This window comes from Monodelphis domestica, chromosome 1 (genome assembly GCF_027887165.1).
Source record: "Monodelphis domestica isolate mMonDom1 chromosome 1, mMonDom1.pri, whole genome shotgun sequence".
Classification (NCBI taxonomy): Eukaryota; Metazoa; Chordata; class Mammalia; order Didelphimorphia; family Didelphidae; genus Monodelphis; species Monodelphis domestica.
In genome coordinates, this window is record NC_077227.1 from 678,701,556 (window position 1) to 678,718,022 (window position 16,467).

At 37.8% G+C, this 16,467-nt stretch overlaps 1 protein-coding gene and 1 long non-coding RNA gene across 3 annotated transcripts in view; one reads left to right on the forward strand and one right to left on the reverse strand.

Moving 5' to 3' along the window:
• ADAMTS18 (ADAM metallopeptidase with thrombospondin type 1 motif 18) overlaps nt 1-16,467 on the reverse strand; it is a 205,783-nt gene that overhangs the window by 172,008 nt on the left and 17,308 nt on the right. The window lies entirely within an intron of this gene.
• Nucleotides 745-7,865, forward strand: LOC130453983 (uncharacterized). The gene is made up of 2 exons (XR_008911674.1): nt 745-889; nt 4,560-7,865. It is a non-coding gene; the product is annotated as an uncharacterized LOC130453983 (long non-coding RNA).

Here is a 16,467-nt window from a genome sequence, read left to right on the forward strand (position 1 = left end):
GGATTGGAGAGGAAAGAAACTAGAAACTGGGAGCTCATATGGTGCTACTATAACAGATCCTGTGCGATGTTAAGGGCCTGAAATAGAGCAAAGACCTTACAAGTACTGTGAAGGTAGAATTAAAAGGACTTGGCAACTGGACATGGAAGACATGTGAGATGGAAAAGTTCAAAAACCAGGGAAGCTTGGACGATGAGTGTGTTTGGTTAGAAAAAAAAATGAGTCCCATATTGCATATGTAGAGCTTAGGTTGCCTTTAGGACATTAAGGTCAATATGTCCAATAGTGGTTAAGATATGTATGTAGGAGTTAAGGAGAAAGATTCAGTAGATTGAAGTTATTGCCTAAAGATGATAATTACAAGCATGAGAGCAGATGAGATCACTAAGAAAGAGAATTTAGAGAGAAAACAGGACCTAGGATAGAACCCTGGTGGACACTCATTCCTAGAAGATAGATTATGAGCAAAAGTATTTTCCTTAGTACTCTGAAATCTAAACAGGTTTTATACCTTGAAATTCCTTTGAAACTTAACTGTAGTTTTCTAATTTCACTCTTTATTTTCCTAAGTTAGGAAGTTTATAACAAAACTGACCACACTATTGTGGAAAGGAAAAATAAAACAAGTTCTGGACTTTCTGCCACTGAGTTGGAACCAACAGCAGTTGGAGCGTTAGAGATAGAAAATATTAACAAGATTGACAGTTGGTGGGGGAGGGGCAATTGGCAGTGGTAGTTGGTCTTGTGACTAGCAATACTTGCTGGCCCTGGAAGTGGAAGGAGGAGCTCTCTCCCGGTATCTGGATAGAACTGGATCTATTCCTGATTTTCTCAACTGTGTGCTCTCCCTGGATTCCCGTGATCATGTCATCAGACAGAAGGACTTAAGGTAAGCAGTTTGAACTGTAAGGCCAGTCTTTAGGGACGTCAGCCTGAAGAGACAGGCCCAAACAGCTCGTAAAGTCAGAACTTATCTTCCTCTCACTGTCTACTGCTAAGACTTTTTGAAATTAAGAAACTAGCACAGATATAACATAGACAGGAATAACAGAAATCATCCACCAACCTGTGAAGCCTGGCCTTAGCTCAAAATCAGAGAGAGACTCAAACCTCATCTAGGGAATCCCTCTTCCCTGATACCCTCCCAATCCAACTTGTTATTAAAAGTTATCTTTATTTGAATATTGCAGTCAGATAAGAGGACTAACATTTCAGGGGACACAGAGGGAGCTAAACCTCAGGACAGACAGTCAATTATAAACGGTCCTTAATGGACCCCTGCTGGGTGACCTTGGTCTGAGGGGAGGCTTGTCTCTCAGGAGGGTCCACGCTTACATGCTCTGGGGTGTCTGCAACATTATTCTATAGTGAAGATATCCCCTCAGGCTATCATAAGTGGCCCATTTCTCAAAAACCGCATTTTTCAAAAATAGCCTCTTGGTAGGGGGCATCTCTTTCCTTTTACCTCACTGGCAGCCACATTCCCTCTCTCCCTTCAACTCCTTCATTCCCTGCTACAAAACCTTCCGTATCCCCTGTTCATCAATTCCATACCATTTTACCAATAAATATTACACTATAAATCAAGACAGGAAATGTTTTTCTTTAGTATAATAACAAGAAAGACTGAAAAGGCACAGGGAAAGAGATATGAGGAGAAATAACACAGCAAAGCATTCTGGGAGGGACAAGGAAAGAGAAATATTCTGAGAGGGGCAAGTGGTCAAAAGTTTTAGAAGTTGCAAAAAAGTTCAAATCAGACATCCTGAATGAAAACCATTAGATTTCACAGTAAAGAGAACTAACAACCTCAGAGCACTTAGCACAATGTGTAGAACACAGAAGGCATTTAATTAATGGCAATTAACCAAGTGACCAACTACTGTAGAAAGAAATTTCAGATTAGTGCTGAAGGTAGATTTCAAGGGATTGAGATGTAGTGAAAGTTAAGGAAATGAAGGCAACAAACATTGACTTTTTCTAGGAGTTTGGACTGGGTTAAGAGAGATGACAACAGTTTAAGGTAAGAGGAGGACCAAAGGGAAACCTTTTCAGTTGGGGAGAGTTCTTGGCATACTTTCAGAAATGTAGATAAAGAGAAAATAAAGATGAAAGAAAGAAAGGTAATTATTGAAAGGTCAAGCTCATGAAGAAAGTGATAAAAGGTTGGCTATTAAGAGGTGAATTTTTTTTGGCCATAGAAAGTTTCAAAAGCCATACATTAATATGTGGAATGGGTTGGAATCTTCATTTGAAGGTGATGTGTGTGTGTGTGTGGGTGGATATGGATCTTTTGTTTTACTTGCATAGGCAAGTTTAAAGCAGTTAGGTGGTACAGAGTGTTGGACTTGAAGTAAGGAAGATCTGAGTTCAAATCCTACCTCACACACTGAGTAGCTAGCTTTGAGACCCTGAACAAGTCATTTAACCTCTCTCAGCTTTCATTTCCTCATCTATAAAATGGATATAAAAAATAGCACTTAGAATATATATATATGTATATATATAAACATATGGGATATGTGTTTAGTGTATGTTTATATATATACATATATATAATGTATGTATAAATATATATAAATATTTATGAAGATAGACCTAAAAACAATTATATGATTCTCACTGCCTTCTTTTCCACTGCTCTGCCACCATCTCTGAAGATGCAGAAGAAGACTGAGAGCCATTTTGTATTTTTATTTGTGTCATCTCCTAGTGATTGTGATATTAATGATGAGCTTCTCTATAATAAGCAAATTCAACATGTTTCCAGGAGTATGCTAGAAGCCCTTCTAGCATGGCACAGTGTGATAGAACATGTCACAGATTGCACTATTGTGGTTATCTCCATGCCATGAAACAAACTGTCAGACTTTCTGACATGCTGGCTGGATCCCCAGTGGCAAGCTTTGGTGAGGATATCAATAAGAGTCACACTAGATGGGCAGGCCATGAAAGAGGTAGAGTCTGAATCACTGGAAAAACTATACACATTTATGAACACACAGATCCATTTGGTTAGATAAGCAAGAAAGCATAAATCTGGATAGACAGAAAGATAAAGACAATAATAGAATGATAGGTAAAAGGATAGACAGAAAAATGATAGATACAGATAGACTGATAGATGGATAGATAGGTAGATAGAAAGATAGAGACAGAATGATAGAAAGATAAATAGGCAGACAGAATGATAAAGATAGACAAACAGATGGACAGAGGGATAGATATATGATAGAATTATAGACTGACAGGCAGAAGGAATAAGATAGGTAGATAAATAAATGCATTACATGCATACACACAGCTAGTCCTCAACTTTTTCAGGCATAATATTCCTAGAAAATGATGCAAAAGTCAAAAACACAAATGCTGATATGTTGAACCTGTGGGAAATAGGGGACTAGGTTCCCGTGACCACTAAAGCTGTTTTGCTAGAGATTGCTGAAAACACACTTTTTTGCACATAATTCTTCATAACAAAACATTAATTCTGATAATATACCCTTTTTCTAACATGGTAACTATGAAATAATCCATATAGGATGTACATAAAATGAAACTGGTAATATACAAAATATATTTTTCTTGCTAATAATTCCCTGTAATTTTGGGAATTTGGGGGCTAACATATCAAAAACACAAAGAATAAAAACCATCAATTTCAGACAATATTCACTTTTTCAGAACACATGAAGTCTAGAGTACCATAAATACGTAAGCAAACAAAATTCTTAAAACTAAAACCTTTTTTAACCTAAATTTTATCTTTCATTGTGTCAGATGGTGATATGAGGGGGGTTGTGTTGTATACAATCTATACTGCTATAAACCTTCTACTATGGCCACCCTCTAAAAACCATGAGAGATTACTGGGACTTTAGTCACTGTTATCAGTAGATATTGAAGTTGGCAAAGTCTTGACAATACCTCCGAAGGCTTGAAATCACATATCCTAGCAGGATACCAGCTGCTCCACAAATTCTGTGCATCACCTCTCATTTTCTCTCCTGCATTGTTACAAATATGCATGGTCGCCAGCACAAAAGAAAAAATGACATTACTAATAAAATCATGCAAATGCTTCAAGTTGTAAAAGTTAAATGCACCAATATTAAAGATTCACTGTACATAGACATATAGAGATGGATAGATAGATACATGACAAATATTTGATATTTATAGATAGATGTTAGATAGAGATGACTAGATGTTAGAGATAAAAGACATAGATAGATAGATAGACAGATAGATAGATAGATAGATAGATAGATAGATAGATAGATAGATAGATAGATAGATAGATTGATAGGTAGATCAGATAGATAGGTAGATAGATTGATAGATAGGTGGGTAGGTAGATAGACAGGTAGATTAGGTAGGTAGACAGACAGACAGAAAAATGTAGACAGATAGACAAAGGCAGATAGTTATAAGGATAACAAATACCCCCCCTCCATATGTAATGGAGAGTGAACTGAAGTCAGTCAGAATCCTGATTCTGCTGTGTGAGTGGGAACAAGTTTTTTCTTTCTAAATCTCTTTCTTTTTCTATTTAACAGAGTTTGAGTGAAAGGCTTCAAGAAGTACAGGAAAAAATGTGAAACTTCAAATCATGAAAGGACATAAAGATGCAAACAATTGCAGCAGTAAAATCCAATGAGTCAGAGAGCAATGATGCCCTTTGCTAGTTTTCCATGCTTTCTTTCAAACACATACTCTCTCCCTACGTGTGGTCATCTTCTTGTAAGGTAACACTGTGCTATATAATTTTTAAAAGAAAGATTTCTTTTAAAATTGTCTTCTGAATAATGAAAGTAAAAAAGAAACAGTCTAAGGCTCAGCAATGGTGGATTTTTTTAAGTCTCAAAAGAACCCAAGGGAAAACCAAGATTTATTTACATCAAAGGCATCTCTTCACAAGAGGTCAGCTCTCTGTCCAGACAGATCTCTCTTCCCAGGCTAGTAGTCTGGTATTTGAGTATAATCTCCCCTATAATTGGATAGAAAAACTGTGGGAACAGATTTTTCATGGGAAGTGCTGGATATAACTAAAGAAGAACCAAGTGATTTCGCAGATACTCAGATTCTGATAAGACCAGAAAAATGTTCTCAGTATTTTTCAGACCCATCAGTAGATATGGTATGTCAAAATTTCAACAGGTGGTTGCTTGTAAACATGATCAACTTGCATAAAATAATGAAGTATGATAAAAGACAAGAGAAAATCTATATGACCACAACAATGCAAAAGAGTACAATACTAAAAGTCAGTACAACTGGTCAAACACAATAACCAGTGTTAGTTTCAAAATATTGTAGTTGAAGTTTATAAACTTCTTGCTAATAAATTACCAGAGTGGAAAAGGGTATCTACCACTAATTACAATCACACTGATTGAGTGGTTCCTGCTTACCTGTTTTTGGAGAAATGTACTTGAAGGATGGGTCAGATGTTGAGATGACTGTTGGATATATTTGATGAGTCAGAATATGATTATGGTTTTGTTTTCCAAAGAAGTTGTCAGTTCTATGTTCTACAAACCTGCTTATTACCAGTGGTGCAAACTCAGATCATTTTTATCTATGCAGTGATAAAGTGTTGGTTCTGAAGAAAAAGTACTAGGCTAAGTACTGGGTTTGGTTCCCAGTTCTTCTACTGAATGATGGAGTGGCCTAATGCAAGCCACTTTTCTCTGGGAATCATTGCTTACCTTGGAAAATGAGGGACCAGAGCTAGATAAATCTTGTAGGACACATCCAATTCTGACATGCTTTGTACTGGATTCTACGGTTTCTTCTATATCTGACATTCTATAGGTTTAAGTTCTATTTTACTGCTAAAATTGTATGTCCCAATTTTCCTTCTGATTCTCACATTCTATGTTTTAAGGACCTTTGAGCTTTTGTATGCCATGTGCTAAAGTCCTTTCAAGCTTCAAGTCTAATTCTAATTCATTGTAAATCTGGTCTATTACTATTACTATGATTATGAGAGATTAGTCATCAAGCAGATAATCTAATAACTGTTTTAAGGTTTCAAAGGTTTTAAGTTGTGTCCCTTAAGTGACTCTTGCTCCATTATGTTCATCCTCAAGATATTAGACTGGTCTGAGTCCTGTTCCTGGAATTACTCCTGTTTCTCTCTAGCTACCTCATCTGGATTCTATCCATCCGTCAGAGCTCAATTCAAGGCAAATAGAGTGGAGAGAGGATTAGAATTAGAAAATCTGTGGTTCAAATTCCAGCACTGCTAGCTAAAACCTGGCTATGACCTTGGGTATTAACAAATAGCTGAATTTTATATAATGTTTTAATGCTTGTAAAACACTTTACATCTGTAACGTTATCTGCCGCTCACAATAATCTTGTGAGGTAGATGCCCTTATTACCTTAGTTTTTAAAATGAGGTAACTGAAGCTAAGAATTGACTTTCCCAGCATCAGTAACTGGCTGAGATTTGAATTCAATTCTTCTTGAGCTCCATCTATTATACCACCTAGCTGCCCTTTGACCTCTCTAGACTTTATGCCTCTTTGTTTGGCCTTTCCTAGGCACTAATCAATTATATTCTGTCTTGTACTAAATACTTCTTGGCCAACATTTTATAGATGTGACAAAATAGACAAGGAGTTAGTAGTTTACTGATACCTTTTTGTCATCTTTCCTTATCTGGAAATAATACCATATGTGACTTTTTCTAATCGGTGGGTCTCTTCCTTTTCAAATATTTTGAATTTCGACTACATCAAATTAAAAAGCTTTTGTACAAACAAAACCAATGTAACTAAAATCAGAAGGGAAGCAACAAATTGGGAAAAAATCTTCATAAAAACCTCTGACAAAGGTTTAATTACTCAAATTTACAAAGAGCTAAATCAATTGTACAAAAAATCAAGCCATTCTCTAATTGATAAATGGGCAAGGGACATGAATAGGCAGTTTTCAGATAAAGAAATCAAAACTATTAATAAGCACATGAAAAAGTGTTCTAAATCTCTTATAATCAGAGAGATGCAAATCAAAACAACTCTGAGGTATCACCTTACACCTAGCAGATTGGTTAACATGACAGCAAAGGAAAGTAATGAATGCTGGAGGGGATGTGGCAAAGTAGGGACATTAATTCATTGCTGGTGGAGTTGTGAATTGATCCAACCATTCTGGAGAGCAATTTGGAACTATGCCCAAAGGGTGATAAAAGACTGTCTGCCCTTTGATCCAGCCATAGCACTGCTGCATTTGTACCCCAAAGAGATAATAAGGAAAAAGACTTGTACAAGAATATTCATAGCTGCGCTCTTTGTGGTGGCCAAAAATTGGAAAATGAGGGGATGCCCTTCAATTGGAGAATGGATGAACAAATTGTGGTATATGTTGGTGATGAAATACTATTGTGCAAAAAGGAATAATAAAGTGAAGGAATTTCATGGAGACTGGAACAACCTCCAGGAAGTGATGCAGAGTGAGAGGAGCAGAAGCAGGAGAACATTGTACACAAAGACTGATACACTGTGGTACAATCGAACGTAATATACTTCTCCATTAGTGTCAATGTAATGTCCCTGAGCAATCTGCGGGGATCTAGGGAAAAAAAACACTATACACAAGCAGAGGACAAACTGTGGGAGTAAAAACACCGATGAAAAGCAACTGCTTGACTACAGGGGTTGAGGGGACATGTCTGAGGAGAGACTCTAAACGAACACTCTAATGCAAATGCCAACAACATGGAAATGGGTTCAAATCAAGAACACATGTGATAGCCAGTGGAATCACGCATTGGCTATGGGAGAGGTGGGGGGAGGGGAGGAAAAGAAAATGATCTTTGTCCCTAATGAATAAAGCTTGGGAATGATCAAATAAAATATTGTTTAAAAATACTTTTTAAAAAGCAAAAAAAAAATACTTTCAAAATTAATTCTTCAACACTTTCAAACTGATGTTGCCAACTGAACAGATTTCTTCTTTGGGCTCTTAAACTCGTCCAGGTGCTATGGTCTGACTTCATTTCCTGGGGTTCCATTTTCATTTCCTCATATTTGGGACTGAGGTGTTTTGAGTCCAAAAGTTTTATTCTGAATCCTAGCCCCAGATACTAAAAACTTGAAACCAAAAGGTCCTTGCCACCAAAGTCCTTGCTGAAGTTTTCAATATATGCTATCTCCCCCATTAGCAAACCTTGAAAACTGAGGCAGTCTTGCTTTTCTACTTATATTCCCAAAGCTTAGCACAGAATTTTCCAAATAGTAAACACTTCATAATTGCCTTTCTTCATTCATTTATTCATCAGTGGTTAGAAAATATTGCTAAGGACAACTAAGTAGCACAGTGGATAAAATGCCAGGCCTGGAGTCAGGAGGACCTGGGCTCAAATCTGGCCTCATATATGTCCTATCTGTGTGACCCTGAGTAAGCCTAAGTGCCTAGCCTTTCCCACTCGTTTGTTTTAGAATTGATGCTAAGACAGAAGGTAAGGGTTTGAAAAAAGAAAGAAAGAAATATTGCTATTGGAAGACCAGCAAATTTGTCTCTTTTTTTATTCATTTGCAATCCTACCTCTAAGTGGAGAGGATGGACTTGACTTCATTTGGGAAACTGCCCCACTTTCAAAGATTCTGAACTATTCCTTAACACAAAGAGCTACCTCTTTAGCACAAATGTTCTCTCAATGATTCCATATTTTATGAATCATAGAACATAAGAGTTTCTAAAGAGCCAAAATTGCAGGGAAATCCTATTTTATTCTATTCTATTCCAACCTATCCCATCTTATTCCATTCCATTCCATCCTATCCTATTCTATTCCATTCCATTCTATGCTTTACACATTTATTAAGTATCTGCTCCATGCAGGGCACTGTGTTGAGTGTGTGGGATACTAAAGACAAAAATGAAATGTCCTTGCCTTTCAAAAGCTTACATTCTGCTGAGCCTTCAACAGAATGGGTGCTTAGCAGATGGTTCTGGAATTAGTTCACCTATAAGCTACTAGAAAACATTTCACAAGTGATCCTAAGACACAAAAGGCCTTTACTAAACATAGATTGAAAGAGTTTTAGGAAGAAATAGTAATTTTAGACTTTTCTAGAATACTTCCACCCACTAATCTTTTAAAGGGTTAAAGCCAAATCAGTAGGCATTTATTAGGTATCAGCAATGTGCAGGAGCTGGGTTAACTGTTGGGGATACAAAGAAAGAGAAATACAGACCCTGCCCTTAAAAAGCTTCCACTCCAACGGGCAGCCAATATGTGAACATCTTTGTACAAATGAGATACATAAAGGATAAGGTGGAGATAAACACAGGTGAGAAACACTAGCATTAGATGGGTCCAGGAAATATCTCTTGTGAAGAAGTTACAGCTGATGCCTGAAAGAAGCCAGAGAACCTAGGAGGTAGAAATGAGGAAGGAGAGTATTCCAAGCATGGAGGCAGCTGGGTAAATGCACAATCAGAAGGAGTCTTGCCCAAGGAACAGCAAGGACACCAGTGTCCCTCGAGGAGAATAAGGTGTAAGGAGACAAAAAATTAAATCCCTTAGAAATAAGAATTATTCATATTATGATTGAAAGGTAATGACGATAACCTCCTTGATAGAGTGTTTTAGTGGGGAAACTATTTTCCTTACAACAGCCCTGTAAGATAGGTAGTGCAAAAATCACCTCATTTTGCAAATGAGGAAGCTGAGAGGGATATTTCACCCAGGAAGTGTCCAGGTCAGGATTGAAAGACAGGCCTTATGACTCCAAATGTAGTCTTCTACCCATGAGAATGGAAACTTATGCAATATGATCATCACAGGGAATTCTGCACAATGAATTTGAAACCATAAAAATAAATTATGACATCTAGAAGGCTCTTCAGCAATAGGTTCCTCCAACTCTGACTCTGACATTAGACAGATGGGGAAACTAAGGTTCAGAGAGTTGTGGGGGGGGATTAGGATTCAAATGTCTGGGCCCTGCCCCTGGCTTATTTTGTCACCTTCTCAGAGTCTCAGTCTCCTCCCCTATAAAATATTAATTCAGATTTTACTGCTGCCAAGTCAAGCACTATATCCACTGTATCACCCAGCTGAATCTGTAACAGGAAATACTGGGCAAAGAATATGAATCCATGCACTGCAGTGTGGGGGTCATATCCACCACCCCACTCATTATACATTTGGGAAAACTAAAGTCCAGACAATTAGCAGAAAAGGATAATTTAAAGTAAAAAAAAAACTGAGACAAATAATAGGTCATGCCACTACTTTATTCTATGACCCTGGGTAACCCACTTTCCTTCTTTGTGATGACAAAAACCCCTACAGTGCTGTTGGGGATAAAATGTTCATAAACTCTAAAGCAACAGTGTTCTTTCTACAGTTTAGGTATGAAAACTCTACCCAAGAAAATGTCTATAAAAATTTCCCCCAGTTTTCTAGTTTCCTTCTAATCTTGGCTACATTAGTTATATTTGTATAAAATATATGTATTTCCACCTTTGGATAAAGAACTGATAAAGAGAAATATGTATGACAGTTAGAGAGAGAGAGAGAGAGAAAGAGAGAGAGAGAGAGAAAGAGAAATGAAATCTTCTGTAGTAAAGGGAGGAAGAGAGATACCTGGGAATTGTAATGTAACAAATAATCCTATTCCTAAAAACCCCAAGATGACATATAAACATGAGTTGCTTTTGAGAAAATCTATAAAACAGAAACAATGATCTTTGTGCAATCTACCTTGCAGGGTTATTGTGAGAGGAAAAAAAAAATCCCTTGGAGAGGGGTAGTGTGGTTTAGTGGGGAAAGCACTATATATGGCAGCAGGAGAAACCCTGGTTGGAATCTCAGCTCCAGTATTTTGTGACCATCAGCAACCTACTCAATCTTCATTGCCTCAGTCAATTTACCTATAAAAAAGAGATAATGATATTTGAACTATCCACATTACAGGTTAGTGAGAAAAGTGCTGAGGCTCAAAGTGCCAAAGAAATTTGAGCTGTACGTTCCCCCAGGGTCCAGCACAAAGCTAATTGTACAGGCATCAGGTAGAGGGTTTTAAAGAGGCTGCTAGGGGTGGGAACCTCACTGGTCTTGCAGCCAACCTTGTAAAGAGTCCCTCTGAATTTCACTCAGCTGGTCCTCGGACAACAAATCTACAAATGCCATTGCCAAACTCAAAGCCTTTCCAGCTTGGTAGAACCTTTCAGAGTTTGTGCTCTGTTGGCATAGCCTTGCATCCTCACCATCCCCCTGTATGTCCACATCACAATGAGACACTTCAGTGAAGCATCTGATGTGCTCTGATCATAGTAGGCACTAAATAAATAAGGAACAAATGAATGAATGAATGTGGTTCAGCGTCAGCTGCTCACGGCTTCCCAACAAAGCCACAAACCCCTGCTCCTTTCTGCTATACACTAATGCCTTTCGGTTCAGTAGCCCTTCACAAACGGACTTTTCTCTCCAAACTCCACTCTGGTCAACAACAGAGAATTCAGTGATTGAATCCTGTGAGGCGTGAAAAAGACAACCCAGCCCAGATCAAAGAGTGTCTGGTGCCTACGGAAATACAAGTCCTTCACAATCTCACTGCCCCTTCCCTGTTCCTGGCTTGGCAGAATGGGTCCCTGTCCTTTGAGCACAGAGTGGTCCTTGCTAATGAACAGTCTAACTGATGGAGGAGTGGGGCCAACCACAGAGAGGAAGTATTGCTTAGGGCTTAATTGCTGAAGAGAAAATCCAGTGATGAGGAGGGGGAGGTCAAAACACAAAATGAGGTACAGGAGAGAATACACTGGCTGTGGCCTGGTGATGAAATAGATGCAATCTGAGGAGATTCCACACTGGAACTCCAGGATTGTCATGCTCTCAGTACAAGCAGGACATGTCACTAGCAAAGGTAATGACATGTAATGGAAAGAGCTCTGAACCTGGAGCCCAGAATCCTTGGTTCAGATCCCAGCCTTGATGCTTATTGGCTAGGTGACTGTGGGCAAATCTCTTCAACTAACTGAGCCTGTCAAAGAACAGTCACAGAAACAATTAACAGCTTGTGAGATGATGTCTCACTATCATTGTTGAGACACATTATTTAGGGTGTCATTCCTTAGTCTCTGTCTGGACCTGTATCTTAGCTTGGAAAGACTCCCACCTCCCATTTGAGGGCTTCTTCATACAACTATATTGCTCCTCAAGTAACTGGCTCCAAAATTCTCTTTCCCTTGCTTTGTTTGATGGCAGAATGAGCAAAGGCAATTCAACTTTCACATCATGTAGTAGAGGCAGCACTTGCCTGGAGAAATAAGTTTAGATCCTAACTCTGAAATTTACTAGCTGCATAATTCCAGCTCTCAGATTATTTTTCTGAAAAATGTTAATAACAACATATTTGAACTATCAACCTGAAAGGCATGTTGGGAGAGCACTTTATAAACCACAGAGCACTAGAGAAATCAGAGTAATTATTATTTTACTAGCTTTAAGTCCTAAATTAGACTTTTTCCTGTTCTCCTTCCATCTGGCCACCATGTTCTAGTTGACACATTTAGCACCTGTGTTTCAACACACATTAAAGTGTTCTGCTGGTGTGTTAAACAATCCAGTTATATGTCGGGCTCAAGCCAGACTCAAAAGATGTTTATAGCTTCCTACAGTCAATCAAATCTTGCAAGTACTATCCCACACCCCAATACTACCCACCTGGGCCCCCAGCAAGATCTAGAGCAGAGAAAATCTTGTTTCAAATACTTTCAAACATGCTGACTCTCTCTAAATGTTGTATTAAGTGATATCACATCATGGCAGCTGCTAGGTAATGACCTTTCCCTTTTTTGTTGTTGGGTTTTTTAAGTTATAAAAATATTTTTATTTTAATTTATTTTTATTTTTATTTTTAATATTTTTCCATGGTTACAAGATTCATTGTTTCTCCCTCCCCTCTATCCTCCCCCCTCCCAGAGCTGACAAGCAGTTGCACTAGGTTATACATGTGTTATCACTTGATACATATTTCCATATTATCCATTTTTATGAGTAACCTTTTAAAACCAAAACCCCAAATCCTATTCTCATACAAAGAAGTGATAAGTCATATGTTGTCCTTCTGAGTTTCTACTCTCACAGTTCTTTCTCTCAGCATGGATAGCGTTCTTTCTCATAAGTCCCTCGGGATTGTCCTGGATCACTGTAGGTAATGATCTTTTGTCAGAGACTTGAGTTGGGTCTTGATCCTGTTGCTTAATAGATACATAAGCCAAGCAAGTCTCAGTTTCTCTGAACCTCACTTTTCTTCTCTGCATAGTGGAGATGTTCTTTAGACAAACCTCATACTGATGTTATAAGGACCAAATAAAGTCATAAATTTGAAGAACTTTGCAAATTTTGAAGTGGTGTGTAAATATCTATTATTACTATTAATACCACTGCAATCATCACCTCACTCCTCTACTGCGGATCAGACATAAACGGTCCTGGGACAAGTTACTATCTTGTTATGACTCCTTTATATTTAGTGTTCAACAGTATGTTGCACAGGTAGATAAAATGACTGCTTTTTGTAATGGAATAAAAGTATTAGAATATAAGCTCAACATTCTGTAGATTCACTGAAAGCATCCTTGGTACCACTTCGCAAGCAGTTAGGACAAGAGGGGTGATACACACGTCCTCCTTCTCCCATGTGATTTTTATTTGTTACATTTCTGTATTTTGAAATATTTTCATTCTATATAATTTGGATTTGACCCCATTCTTGGATGTTTTATAAGCTCTTGCTGGAGGTAACCCTCTTTTAGTTACACTGTACAAATTCAATGATGAGACCTTATTATCAGTCTATACAACTGTTCAATGAAGTGATGTATACTTATTCCAGAAATACTCCTGTAGGTTTTTTAACTTATTATCATGCATTACAAGAACATCTATTAATCATATAATTATTATTAGGGAAAGAAAAAGGGAATAAGCATTTATAAACTGCCTATTATGTCCCAGGCACTATGGTAAGGACTTTACAAATATTATCTCATGTGATCTTCCCAACAGCCCTTCAGAGCTGTTATTGTACTCACTTTGCAGTTGGAGAAACTGAGACAAACACAGGTTAAATGACTTAACCAAGGTCACATGACTAGTAGATATCTACGGTTAGATTTAAACCCGTATTTTTCTAACTCCAAGACCACAACTTTATCCACTATGTTACATAGCTGCCTTATTATTTCATTCTCATATTTTTTGATTGAAGTTGTCACGGAATAGGTAATAACCTTATCATCATCATCACTATCTGTAAAAGACTGCATAATACTAATTGCAGTACCTCCTTCCCAGAATTGCTGGGGGTTGGAGGAAAGGAAGAAGGAGAGACAGACAGACAGTGACAGAGACAGACAGAGACAGAGAGAGGAAGGTTACAAAGACAGAGGTTAAGTGACTTGCCCAGGGTCATGTACCTGAGAGATATCTGAGGCAGGATTTGAACTCAAGATTTCCTGCCTCCATAACCTTTACTCTTTCCACACATTACCTAGCTACTATTGTAAGGAAACTATTTTATAAAATTTAAACACCATGAAAATAAGAGTCATCCTCATTTAGTGGATAGTAGTAGTGGAGCACTGAGCATGGAATCAGCAAGCTCTGAGTCCAAATCCAGACACACACTTACCAGCTATGCAACCTTAAGCAACTCACTTAACTTCTGTGTTAATTCACTGGAGAAGAAAATGGCCAATCACTACAAGAAAACTCCATGGACAATATTGGCGTGTTATTGCTTACGGGGTCAGGAGGAGTCAGACATATGTCTGAATGACTGAGCAACAAATGATAAGAATTATTTAATAAGCAAATAACTGATCATCTAATCCCAGAAGCATCCATTAGGTATTAAGGATACAAAAACTAAAAAATGGTCCCTGCCCTCAAGACTCTTCTAGAATTCTAATGAAAGTTTATAACATGTAAAGAGATAAGCATATGTATGTGGGCACATATACTTACATACACCTATGTATGAGGCTATATGTAATATATAATGTATAATACACGTTACATGTATAATTGTGTATGAATAATTATTTGAAGAGGGAGATAACACTAACCACCAATGGGGCATGGAAAGGCTGCCCCTAAAAGCCTTTCTTTCATAAGTTAAGCTTTGAAGGGAATCAGAGATTCTTAAAGGTATGGGTAAAGGAGAATAATTTTGAAATGTAGAAAAAAAATGTGAAAAAGATAAGGGAACAGAATACCAAGTTTGGAAACACTAAGAAGGCCACTTTGGCTAGAAGGTAACAGAAGGGAAGGAGAGAAATATCAATCAAGAGGTCAATAAGCATTTATGAAGCCCTACTGTGTACCTTGTACTATTCTAAGAACTGGGAATACAAAGGAATGCAAAAGACAGTCCTTGGCCTTGAGAAGCCCACGATCTAATGGGGAGGGGGGTGGATCACATCTGGACAACTGGGTACAAACAAGAATAAGCAAGATAAACAGGAAATAATCAACAGAGAAAAGACACTAGAATTAAGAAGGATCGGGGAAGGGCTTCCTGTAGAAGCTGGAAGCATATTGTGAAGCTGAAGAATTTGTATTTGACCCTAAAGCAAAGAAGAACCACTTAGGTTTTGTGAGCAGGTGAGTGACGTGTTCAGACCTGTGCTCTAGCAAAACTATTTTGGCAAATGTGTAGAGGATGGTTGGAATTGGGAGTGACTCAAAGCCAGAATTTCAATTATGAAGGTATTGTAACAGTCCAGGAGAAAGGGGATAAGGGCTTAAACCACAATGGTGACCATTTTCAGGAAAGAGACACACGTTAAATACAAGATATGTTGTAGAAGAACTGACAAAAACCGGTCAACTGAATCAGAAGACTGGAATTCAAATCCTGACACTGTTTCTAACCAGTTTTGATTTGTTTTGTTTTTTAACTTTGGGCAAGTCACATGACCTCTCCTGACCTCACGTTTTTCATCTGTAAAATGGGGACAATACTTCTCACACTCCCCTTTTTATTTTTATTTTTTTAGATAAACATTTGATAGTGGCTTTTAATTTACACAGCAGCTCTTTTCCCACCAATGTTTTGTTTTTTTTCATTGAAAAAATTTCCCCTTTTTAAAGGATTAATGTGAGGAAAGTATTTTGTTAACCTTATTGTTCTTGTCATTTTTCAGTCATGTGGAACTCTTCATGACGCCATTTGAGGTTATCTTGACAAAGATACTGGAGTGGTTTGAATTTCCTTCTCCATCTCATTTTATAGATGAGGAAACTGAGACAAACAGCATTAAGTGACTTGCCCAGGGTCACACAGCTAATAAGTGTACGAGACCATATTTGAATTCAGGAAGAGGAGACTTCTTGATTCCAGGTCTGGCATGCTGACCACTGTACCACCTAGATGCCCTTAAAATACTATATATATGGGAACTGTCATCATTAGTAGAGAGGCAGCATGGTAGATTGAA